Raw genomic sequence first — 13,159 nt, 5'->3', positions numbered from 1 at the left:
CATTTTACTTATTTTGAGAAAACTATCATCATATCATATACAAAGAGACACCAATGTTTCAGGAGTTTAGTACACAGAATAGGACACATGCTTATTAGATAACCGTATTTGAGTTGATGTATATGCTTTTATTATTATTTTTTAATTAACTATTTATTTTCCAAACCATTGTTAGATGCAGTGTTTCCTGTAGTTATGCAAAGATTTGGTTTCAAAAACAGTATCAGTAAACTATTTCTTATGATTTTAAATCTGCATTGAACTTCATATCAATCTCAAAGTAAAAGGCGGTAATAAAGTCTGATTTTGTGGTGGATGTGTTCAAATTTGATCATCTTAATTCAAGTGAGGAAGGATTTTGAAAGGCTGACAGTGTTGAGCACTACTGTAAGGTTAACCCTGCAAGGTGTAACTTTTTGAAAATGATTAACAGTTGCAAATAAACATTCATTAGAAATGTAGAAAAGTAATCAAAAAGTAATCAAAAGTAATGTTACATTACTTTAATAAAGTAATTGAAAAAGTTACACTACTATTACATTTTAAATAGGGTAACTTGCAATCTGTAACCTATTACATTTCCAAAGTAACCGTCCCAACACTGCACATACATCATAAATCAGGAATATTGCAGAAAGATCTTCTAAATGCCATTCAAACAACTGACAGGAAATGCTTTGAAGATGTATTGCAGATGAGCAAATGTTCACGATTTTTATAAACTCGTCTCTAAAATTGACACAAATTTAACATCTGGACACTGAATGCATACTATCAGGGCCAAATGAGTAGGCTATATAACACAAAAGGACTGTAATGGGCCTCCCTCACCAATGGTCTCTCTTTTCTCTGACTATGTAAACTTTGTTTTTTTAGTATTTGTGCTTTGAATGCACTGAGTGAGTCATAGTTTCAATTACACACTTTAAGAACATTGATCAAATGTAATGTTTGTGTAGGAGACACACATTCAAATATGACCCTGGACCAAAAAAAACAGTCATAAGGGTACATTTTTCGAAATTGAGATTTATAAATCATCTGAAAGCTGAATGAATAAGCTTTCCATTGATGTATGGTTTGTTAGGATAGGACAATATTTGGCCGAGATACAACTATTTGAAAATCTGGAATCTGAGGGTGCAAAAAAATCTAAGTATTGAGAAAATCACCTTTAAAGTTGTCCAAATGAAGTTCTTAGCAATGCATATTACTAATCAAAAATTAAGTTTTGATATATTTACGGTAGGAGATTTACAAAATATCTTCATGGAACATGATCTTTACTTAATATCCTAATGATTTTTGGCATAAAAGAAAAATCTATAATTTTGACCCATACAATGTATTTTTGGCTATTGCTACAAATATACCCCAGCGACTTAACACTGCTTTTGCGCTCCAGGGTCACATTAATGAGGAAATAACTGACCTGTTCCTTCTTAAAGTGTCACCGCTCAATCAGCCTATTGTCTTCCTGTGATGAAAAATTCAATAGCTCTTGTTTAATCAAAACCCTCTGAAGCAAAATGCAGCAAATTGTTTATCTGGTGCTGACTATTCAACAGTGCACAGGGCACTCCAGAGTACTGCATTTCATGCAAATAAATCATTCAAAATCAAATGCATGCACTGTTTGTTAAGCAGGGGTTTTGAGAGCTGTGGATGGGTGAATTGTAATGACTGTTTGGAGTGATTCTCATATCAGATCCCTCTTTCTCTCTTCTCACAGCGGGGCAGCTTAGAGTTGATGCCAATGTGTCCGTGCATCGACCTGGAGAGCCTTTGGGAGTGAGGACAGAGGTCAAAAATATCAACAGCGTGAGGCACCTGGCCAAAGCCATAGGTATGAATACTGAGAAAGAATTTTATGGATATCAAGATCTCCCGGTTGCATTGAAGAAGGTCTTCAATTAAATTATCTAGGCATTCCTCAGTACAGCAAGACACAGTGGGTTTCAGAAATGTTTTAATCATGCTGCATTCGTATTCACACACACTTTAGTAATAGCTGGAAGTCGCTTTTCTTGTGTGCTTGTCACATTTAGTCCAGCATCAGTTGGAGGGAATGAGAGTCTGTGTGTAATTATGCCAAAGTCAGACTGCAAACCCTAGATAAGCAACGTGAACAATAAGCATTTTCATCTCGCTCTGTCTCGTGTTAAATGCTCTGTCAAGATGTGCGCCGTTGAATAAAGGCTGCAGAAGCTATAATCTCTGCTGCTGAAACACACACACATGCACATATCATCATACATGCTTAAAAATAAAGGTGCTTCAAAAGGTTCTTCAAGCGATGCCATAGAAGAACCATTTTTGGTTCCACAAAGAAGCATTCAGTCAAAGGTTCTTTAAAGAACCATCTCTTTCTTACCTTTTTGTAATCTGAAGAACCTTCTTTCGCCACAAAGAACCTTTTGTGAAACAGAAAGGTTCTTCAGATGTTAAAGGTTCTTTATGGAACCATTTAGACAAAAAGGTTCTTCTATGGCATCGTGAAGCACCTTTATTTTTAAGAGTGTAATTTCAATCACCAAGTTGTGCTTTTGAAAGTGGAAGTTTCACTCAAAAGGAAATCTGACTGATTTGATCCAAGAAAATAATGAGTGTTGAAGACCCACATAAACATGCCTGTCAAGGACAAGGAGATTAAATAGTGCTGTCAATAAATGAAAGAAGAAACATTTTAATCGCTGAGTATGGCATGATTCTTTTAACCCCATTTTACACTGATCCCTCAGAGAAAGTTATATAATTTAATGAATCTTTAATACATTTTGTTGTGATGTCTTGTAAAGACAGCTATTATACAGTATACTGTGCACTGTCGTAAAACTAAAGTACTATCAGTTGTTTTCTACAACAAAACAATCCCCCCAAAGCTTTTTTTAATTAAAGGGATAGTTCACCCAGAAATGAAAATTCTAACATTATTTACCCTCATGTCATTCCAAACCCGTAAGACCTTCGTTCATCTTCAGAACACAACTTAAGATATTTTCCAAGAGCTTTCAGACCCAGCATAGACAGCAACGCAACTGAAGCATTTTATGGCCCAGAAAGGTAGTAAGAATTTGTTGAATAAAGTTGTTATTTTTGTTTTCTTTGCACACCAAAAGTATTCTCGTAGCTTCATAACATTACGGTTGAACCACTGATGTCACATGGACTATTTTAACGATGTCCTTACTGCCTTTCTGGGCCTTGAACGTGTCTGTGCATGGTCAGAAAGCTCCCGGATTTCATTAAAAATATCTCAATTTGTGTTCTGAAGATGAACGAAGGTCTTACAGGTTTGGGACGACATGAGGATGTGTAATTAATGACAGAATTTTCATTTTTGTTTGAACTATCCCTTTAAGTAGTCCTCAGGAGAAATGCTGATGCACAAGCATTTGAAAAGCACTTTAGGGTCTTTTGTTGTGGTTAGAGTTTGATTGGTTCTCTCTTGGTACATGTTCCATAGACTACGAGATCCAGAGACAGATGGAGGTTCTGCAGAACGGTTGGACGGTTCTTAATGAGACCCGAGCATTCGATGGCAAATCTGGGTAAGGAGGCCCAGAACAGGCAGATTTCCACAAGCACTGTATTCTCCTGTGAGATCAATGCAATTAGACGATCTGTGTTTTACATGGTTTGAGTCTTTGATTCTATATTGGTTCCTTATTGCATTTTAAACCCACAGCCACTTAAAATGAAAATGTCAGATTAAATGCTCATTGCACACATTGAGGGTTAGTCTGTGTTTCTGACAGAATTCTGTCCCATATGAGAACACGATTATAATACCAAAACACAATTTTGGAAACATTTTTTAAAGATTTAATTCATAATTTAATGTTTTGATGATTTTTTTTTATTTTTATTAAAATGTTATTTATTACAAAAAAACTGGTGAACATCAACGCATGCTACTGTGATTCGAGCTGGACATCACTGAAAGTCATGATTCATTCACTGTTTATATGTTTTTTGGAAAAAAAGAAGAAAAGAATACTTTTTTTATTCAGCAAGGATGCATTCAACTGTGAAGGTAAAGACTTTTACATAGTTTAAAAAAAAATCTAATTCAAATAAATGCTGTTCTTTTGAACTTTCTATTCATCATAGAATCCTGAAAAAATGTTGTAAAAGAAAGAAAATCACAGTTTCCATAAAAAAATATTAAGCAGCATAACTGTTTAACATAAGAAATGTTTCTTGAATACCAAATTAGAATGATTACAGTGAAGACTGGAGCAATGGTGCCGAAAGAGACTTCTTTCAAAAACATTTAAATATCCTAATTTTGAACGGTTGTGTAAGTCAGGTACCACTCTGTTTAATACATTTGTTCATGAATCGGACTACACTTGTCATGCTGTTTTTTTGTGTGCAGCCCGTGAAGACAACACAATAGCCAGACATGTTGTCTTGGCATTTATTTTGTGATAAACTGTCTTTTTACCTCATGTTCAATTCAAAATGCAACCTCACAACTCACAAAATATCATTTCTTTTGTTGTGGCGCTGTAGATTCTGCTGCGCTTGTGAATAGTGACTCAGGAAATGTTGCATTTAGTCATGGGCCGCATACTGTTCCCTTGGTCTTTTTCCTGTCCATCTGTGACAGAAGATGAATGCGGTCATTTGACCTCAGTAGTGTCGACTTGTACACATGGCAGCACCAGACATACACACTAACTCGTGCTCTCTACAGATGACAGAGCAGTATTATTGTGAGCGTCTGCCCATGAAATAAAAGTCACTTCTCACAGCTGTGTCCTCCTGCTCTTGCATATGATCTGCACAAACCACCAATCTATTAGTGTTCAGTACACAAACTTCTGGAATACTTTATTCTAATTAGTCAGTCGCAGCAGTCTGTGGTCAGATATCTTTGCAAAATGGCAGCTGAATTATAATTGACTTTTGGTCTCTTCTCACATAATTTCTACAATATTTGGTTAAAATATTTGTTATTTGGTTAGTAGCCATGCAATTATCAGGAGAGTATACAGTGAGCTGGACATTAAGCCCCTTCAGGTTAATAATTGTGAGGTTAATCTAAAAATAAACAAAAGATATCCAACACGGTTTAATGTAGCTTGCACAGTTGCATCACTAATACCTAATATCCTGCTTAAAGGGACAGTTCACGCAACAATTAAAATTCTGTCATCATTTATTAAGAATTTTCATTTTTGGTTGAACTATCCCTTTAATAAGATAAATAAACTTTACTGAATAAAGTTAATAGAAGTTTATTAAGAAGGCATTGAAGTTGTTGTATTGTAGTTTTGTCTGTTGATTATTCAAATTACATGTATTGATTTTGATGTTAATAGTGTTGTAGAACATCGACGTAGAATGTTGAGTAATTACTGTAATTACAAAAATTGTGAATGCCCCATAATGCTTAGATATTGGCTGATGCTGCTATTCTTAAAATTCACAAATTTTAATTTCCACCAAAATAGTAGTCTATAATAAAATAAAATAAAAAATAAATATATTTTTACCTCCTTGCTCAGCCTGGTAATCACACAACAAAATGAAATGTTATCATTTCATAAGTAAATGAGTAAACAATTTAATAATGCATTTGAAAACAAGGTAATTCATATGACAACTAAAAACTAATAAAATTAATGCCGCGATTTCAATATTCATAAAGATTAATTTTTAGGTGTCAATACATCAGTTTTGTACGTTTAAATGCTGAAAATACGTAAGTATTTGTACGTTTAGAGGCTGAAAATACGTCAGTATTGTACGTTTTAGTGCCTGTAAAAACGTACGTAAATGTACGTTTTATAGAACCACATTTTACGTAAAATACATACGAATTTTCATGAGATCACGTTGCCTTACTACACATTATTCTGTACATGTACACTCTCAATGCCTGTAAGAATCATCTATCATAACATTCTTTGCTTGCATTTTTTGTTTGTTTTGTTTAACTATAACTTATTTATTACCATCTCTCTCTCTCACCAGTAACACAATTCCGCTGAGGGATAAGGAAGGCCTGCAAGACTACAGGTGAGCATAACCCTCTGTGAACCTCTGAGTCAAATCTGCTCCATTCTGTGGAGTCATGAAAAAGAAAAACAGAAGAGGACAGTGAGCAGAGGGAAGATGGACAGTGCAGGAGAAAAGGGAAACAGGTGAAAGGAAAGTGAGTTTCTAGACAGATAAGGCAGTTTGCTTGTCATATGACACACAGCAGCCACAAACAGATATAGGCTTATGTCTCTACTGAAAAATAAACACACAAAAAAAAAAACAATAAAACCATCACAGAAAATTGTAACGATTCCACAACAAATAACATTACAAACAATCCATTTTTAACCATTAAAACCATTAGGACAAACTGCACATTTCACCCAAAATTGTTTGGTGTGATATGATTCCAAATTTAGGGGGGGCCAAAGGGGGGGCCAAGCTTGTGGGCAGGGGGGCACGGGCCCCCCCTGGCCCCCCCCAGAAACGCCCCTGGTGTGGGAGATGAACGTGAATATGAAAGTGAAAGTGAATGAAAGTGAATATGGTGACATGGAGGGAGTGAGAGAGTGATCGGGGGAACAAAACAGAGGAGGAAGAGGACAGGAAGACTTGTGTCGCTGTGATAATGCACTGGAAGGAGGAGGGAGGGAAGAGAGGGTGATAGCCGTAAAGAAATGGAGCAAATCATGCAGTGCCATCTACAGACTATGACCAATATAAACATTTCTAAATGACTGAAAAGCCACTTTCCATCTACACCAGTGGCCCACGAGATCCACTTTCCTGCAGAGTTTAGCTCTAACCCTAATCAAACACACCTGAGCATGCTAATCAATGTCTTCAGGATCATTAGAAAATCACAGGTAGGGGAGTTTGATCAGGGTTGGAGCTAAACTCTGCAGTGCATTGGCTCTCCAGGGAAAGATTTGAGGAACCCTGATCCACACACTTATTTGAAATTCTGAATAAAAAAAATATATAGTTTTTTTTTTTAAAGAAATTATTCTTTTATTCAGCAAGGACACACTGCATTGATAAAAAAGTGACCGCAAAGACTTTTACAAAAAATGTAGTTTCAAATAATGCTGTTCTTTCTATTCCTCAAAGAATCCTGAAAAACATTTTCCGACATTGATAACAAAAGATGTTTCTTTTGAGCAGCCAATCAGCATTTTTTAATTATTTTTGAAGGATCATGTGACAATCGAGCCTGGAGTAATGTTGAAAATTCAGATTTGCCATCACAGGAATTAATACAATTTTAAAATATATAAAAATTGAAAACATTTATTTAGAATTGTAACAATATTTCACAATATTACTGTTGAAAACATAGATGCAGTCTTCTTTAAAAAACACTTTTAACAAATCTTACCGACCCACACAGTATTCATGATTGGTTATCTGTGTGTAAAGAAGTCGGTTTAATTTCGGCTGCATTTGGCAGAAACAAATATATCCGTTGAAAATCTGATCTGAGGCGTGTCTTCTTGCATACATGCAATGATCAGAAATCGCCTGAGCTACAGTGAGATGCATGTGAGTTATGCACATTTCTAAATTAATTAAAACAGCAGTTAGTTTTATCACTTAAAGTGTTACATTCATTTTGAATACATTTTTAAGAGGGCCTTGCCTCTGATGGACCGCCGCCGGAGCATTGGCTGGACATGTGTGGCTGGATCAGGTTGAAGAGAGATATGAGGAGGGTGTGACAGAGAGACAGAGAGGGATGGAGATTAGGCCATAAGATGACACACACGCTGTGTGAACACCACAAATGCTGCCTTATCCGTGCACCTGATAAGAACACGCTCTTGTGTTTCCCCACATGACCTGCCTGAGTCACGCCTTCTGCTGTGTTGCATGTACATACATTCTCTCTCTTTATCTCTCAGGTTCATGCCAGAGCCCAACTTGCCGCCACTGTTTGTTTATGAGAGTGAAGCTTCGGTGCCTGCAGGTGTTGCCCCCGCCCATGTTGTGGTGATTGACAGGCTGAGCATCCAGCTGCCAGAGCTGCCGTTTGTGAAGAGGACGAGGCTTGTGGAGACGTACGACATCCTGCAAGAGCACAGCTTCACGCTGATGGTGAGAAAGTCCACAGTCAAGCTGTGCGTGTTTGTTTTTGTTTTATGGTTAATTCCAATGGTATTTGTAACTGGTCCACTTGTAAGTGCTACAATTTTCCATTCTGCCTCGATTTAAAAAGAAAAATGATTGCAACTTTTGCAACTTTATTTCTTGTAACTCACAATCTCACAATCACTTATTATAATTGTTACATATCAATTGCAGCTTTATTCCCCGTAATTGCAATCATATCACAATTGCAACTGTTTATTGTAATTGCAACGTTATTTCTTGTAACTGCGACTGTCAGAATTGCAACTTCTCATGATTGTCTTTATATCTCACAATTGCAACCATTTCTCTTAATTGCGACTTTATTCCTTGTAATTGCAACTTTATTTCTTGTAACTGCAACTACCTCACAGTTGCGACTTCTCATAATTGTTTTTATCTCACAATTGCGACTGTTTCATAATTTCGACTTCATATCACAATTGCAACTGTTTATTGTAATTGCAACGTTGTTTCTTGTAACTGCAACTGTCCGAATTGCAACTTCTCATGATTGTCTTTATATCTCACAATTGCAACCATTTCTCTTAATTGCGACTTTATTCCTTGTAATTGCAACTTTATTACTTGTAACTGCAACTATCTCATAATTGTCTTTATATCTCACAATTGCAACCATTTCTCTTAATTGTGACTTTATTCCTTGTAATTGCAACTTTATTTATTGTAAATTCAACTATCTCACAATTGTGACTGTTTCTTGTAATTCTGACTTCTTCTCACAATTACAAATATTTCTTGTAAATGTGACTTTATTGATCATAATTGCAACTTTATTTCTTGTAACTGCAACTTCTCATGATTGTCTTTATATCTCACAATTGCAAATATTTCTCTTAATTGCGACTTAATTCCTTGTAATTGCAACTTTATTTCTTGTAACTGCAACTATCTCACAATTGCAACTATTTCTCATAATTCTGACTTCATCTCACAATTGCAAATATTTCTTGTTATTGCGACTTTATTCATAATTGCAACTTTATTTCACTTTATCTCACAATCCCAGCTTCTCATAATTGACTTTATATCTCACAATTGTGACTTTATTTCCTGTAATTGCGATTTTATTACATAGCTATAACTTCATATCTCACAGTGTGACTTTATTTCCTACACTTTATCCCACTTTTTTTTTTTTTTTTTATTATTTTTATTCTGAGGTGAAAACAGGCTTCCTTAGTTTTGGATAAATCTCATGATTTGTTATATGTTTCTACTTTTTCCATCATAGATATTTAATATTAATTTAAAAGATTTTAATAATATGATAACTTCTCCATTTCAGAATGAGGATGGGCTTATGGACTACTTTGAGAGTGTTGTTCAGATGACCAAGGCTGAACCGAGGAAGGTGATTGGCTGGGTGATCAAGGAGCTAATGGAAAATCTGAATAGTCAGAGTCTGAAAGTCCTGAAAGACCTCTGAAAGGTCTTTACTTTTGAAAGGTGAGGCAGCACCATTCAATAGCTGTGATGCATCAAAAACATTGGAAAATAAATTAGAATAAATAATTCCAAGAGAAAAGGGAGACAGGGAGTGTGTCTTTGTGTGTGTGTGTGTGTGTGTGTGTGTGTGTGTGTGTGTGTGTGTGTGTGTGTGTGTGTGTGTGTGTGTGCTGGAAGCTTATTTCCAGTCTGTTTGTTTTATTCCTTCTCACCAACATTGTTTCCAGTCAGTAAATAATGGAGGTTGTGTTGACTCTGTGCCTGGGGATGTGTGTACAGGAGTGTTTTTCTGGGACTCCTCCAGCTCAGTGATCAGAAACTGCCTCAATAATCACCTCTTGTTGTCTTAAGTTCACTAATGTGTGATTGAGGCCAAATTGCGTGAACACACAGAAAGAAGCCATAACCACCCAGTAATGAGTTCTCCTGGGTCTTAATGTTGCTAATTCTTTCTCTCTGAAATATTCCTTCTCTCATGTCTCTATGAGACCGTGTTCTGTTCTTTTCGTACTAATTTCTCCCTCTCTTTCTCAGTCCTGTCTCTCCAGGTGCTGTTGCTGAGCTGATCAATCTTGTAGAATCTGGTCACATCTCATCTTCAACTGCTAAGCAAGTGAGAAAAAAAATCTGAAAAAAGCTTTAATTTGTACTGCACATTTACAAAATACCAAAAAGGCTATTTTGCCAGAGGATTTGTCAGAAGGTTCTCCCGTTTGTTTGTGACGAACACAGGTTTTCCAGGAGATGTGGAAGGCTCCGGAGAAGACCGTGGGCCAGATAGTGAAGGAGCAGGATTTGTGGATGATAAAAGACAAAGAGGAGCTACAAAACATCTGTCAGAGTGTTGTGGACAGTCACCCTGAGGAGGTAAAAATCCAGATAATAATCCACCTTAAAAACTCCGTAACAATTTTTAGAAAGCACACAAATTTAATATTATTTGTTTGTTTATTCGTTCATTCATAAGATGAACTGCTTGCCACATTTGATAATTTATGCAAAAAGTTTTGCCAGTTCATTTTGTTGCAGGTTCAGATTATCAGAAAAATGTAGCTTGTCTTCAATTATTTTGAGGCAGTACAAATATGTAATATTATTACTAAACATAAAACTGTTTGTTCATTTGTTTATTTATTGAATTTATTGTCTGCCAACTCTGATAATTCATGCACTAATGTTTGCAAATGAACTCTTGTTGTTGCAGGTTCAGATTATCAGAGGAGGGAATAAGAAAGTACTGAACAAACTGATGGGTGAAGTTCAGAGAGAAACAAAAGGCAGAACTGACCCGCTCCAAGTCAGAGCCATTCTAGAGAAAATGGTCTCATGAATTACCCAGCATGCCTCTTTGTGGATTAAAGCTGTGTTCTGGACAAGTAGTTTATTGGAGAAATGGGCTTTTCATACATTTAAAAGCCTCTGTACAGTCCTACCAGAAAGGCGTCTACACTGTAAAATTTAGAGCCACACAGCCTGTTAATATTTCGCATTCTGATAAACAAATGTGTTTGTGTTGTGTTGTTTTGTTTCTAAAGAGTTCAGGATTTTATTCTTCACGGCTCAGTTAATTCTGGCCTCTGAGACATTTATCACTCAATGATCATTGATTCCGTAATAGTCAGCTCTTGTGAGAAAATCTTGTGTGCACAGAATCTCTTTGGGCTGCGTTAAGTTGTTTGCAGCTCCGTATGGATTTTCCATCAGAATTGGATTTTGTGGGATTATTCATCACTTTTAGACTTTTAGCAGGTCATGCCAAGGTTGCTTGAAATTTATAGCATTTAATCACCATTAGCCATTTCCAGCACAGTCCGGGCCTGACACAGAGATTGAAATAAATGCAATATTTGTGTACTACTAAGACTGTGCTTTTCAATCAGACCCAACATATTGAATCAAGACAACAGAAAATATATTTTTTTAAATGTATAAGGTCATTTAATGGTGCTGGGTAAAGTACACGCTAGAGTTGGTTGTGTTATATGAGTAACTAGCGCCCTCTGGTGGATTATGAGTTTCACATACTATTATGTCAAGATGAGACATCCTTAAATTCCTAATGTTTGTAAAATAAACAGGTTATTTATATATAGAGAGAGAGAGTGTGTGTGTGTGTGTGTGTGTGTGTGTGTGTGTGTGTGTGTGTGTGTGCTTGTTTTAAATAAAGATACATATATATATACTCGTATATGAAATATGAAATTTTCTTTTGAAATAAAGTACATGATAAAAAATATTTTAGAAGTTTTAGAAAAATGTTGGCAACCATTACCGCTGCCATTCCTGAAAATGAATTGGGAAAAGATTAGATTAAGATTAAATTAGGTCAACAGTATCCTCACCCAGGGCTGTACATGGCCAATATTAACACAGTAAATTATGATATTTGTTGCCAACCCAAAAGATCATATTTACAGTAGGATTATTTGGGTGTAGGCATTTCAATGTTAAAATGCTTTCTTTAGTTACCATAACTTCTGTGTCTGTCTATGTAGCTGTACGAAATACTTCTATGCATCTTTGTGCTTAATATTAACAAAATGTAACTCTGAAATTTACATCCAGAGCTCCAGCCTAACTAGGGGAGAGAGTTTGTGTGACTCTTCTTTGAATGTAATAACAGCTATATTAGGTATGGTGCTGTCAAAAATAGAAAATATTAGAAAAATGGTCAGATATGGAGCTGATACATTAAGCAAGCAGCAGAAAAGGAATGTATGTTCCAGTTCCAGTATATTATTTACTCTTCAGAACTTCAGAAGACTGACAATGTTACGGCCCACTCACTCGTATGCCAGTTCAAAGGAGATATCTTTATTGACATACAACTGTACAGAGATGAAATTTAAGTATTGCTTACCACCAGTAAAGGCAATTTAATATAGATTTTCTAATCTAGCTCTTGAGCCCCGCCCCAATAAGGAGGTCACCTATGGTACATAAAAAAGAATATCAGTTTCTTTGGATTCACATGCTACATTGTGGCCTCGGGATGTTTGGTAATCAAGTTTGATTGACGTAATTTGGGACGGGCTTCATGCAAATCGTCTACCTTTAAAAAAGTATTCAGAATAATCAAAGCCAATGAATACATTTTAAGCAATTCATCAAATAATGTGACAAAAATATACATTTTCAAATATTAGGCTACTTGTGAAATTCTATTTAAAGCATAATCACTATTTGATCACCGTTGCTTGTGGTGTTCTTGCAAATTCCACGTAACAATCCGTTTGTACTAAAAACAAATGTGTTTCAATATGCATTTATTACTGAGCAAGTTCATGCATGTTTTGATATATAACATCTGACTGTAAAAATGTTTTACAATCAAGGCAGCAACTTTGATACTAAAGGACACTTTTTGTTTCTTTTGCATGTGTGTGTTTAGATACACTGGAATTGCTTTCTTGTACACATGTAAAAACTGTGATGTATGCAACTCTGGCTGTGATCTCTTTAAATGTGTTCCAGCAAAAATCAGTGTCTTTCTTGGACATTTTTAGAGGCCATGCAAACAACAAAAAAGCACAACAAAGAACCTAAACTCAAAAATATAAAGGCAATG

The 13,159-nt window shown here is 35.8% G+C and overlaps 1 pseudogene; it reads left to right on the top strand.

The window, feature by feature from the left end:
• Window positions 1–10,921, top strand: part of LOC107700262 (glutamyl-tRNA(Gln) amidotransferase subunit B, mitochondrial-like) — a 21,806-nt pseudogene extending 10,885 nt beyond the window's left edge.
• The last annotated feature ends 2,238 nt before the right edge of the window (window positions 10,922–13,159 follow it).

Source organism: Sinocyclocheilus anshuiensis, unplaced genomic scaffold (genome assembly GCF_001515605.1).
Source record: "Sinocyclocheilus anshuiensis isolate Anshui unplaced genomic scaffold, SAMN03320099.WGS_v1.1 scaffold326, whole genome shotgun sequence".
Taxonomy (NCBI): domain Eukaryota; kingdom Metazoa; phylum Chordata; class Actinopteri; order Cypriniformes; family Cyprinidae; genus Sinocyclocheilus; species Sinocyclocheilus anshuiensis.
Note: the sequence above shows the minus strand (reverse complement) of the source record. Positions and strands in the feature narration are given on the sequence as shown.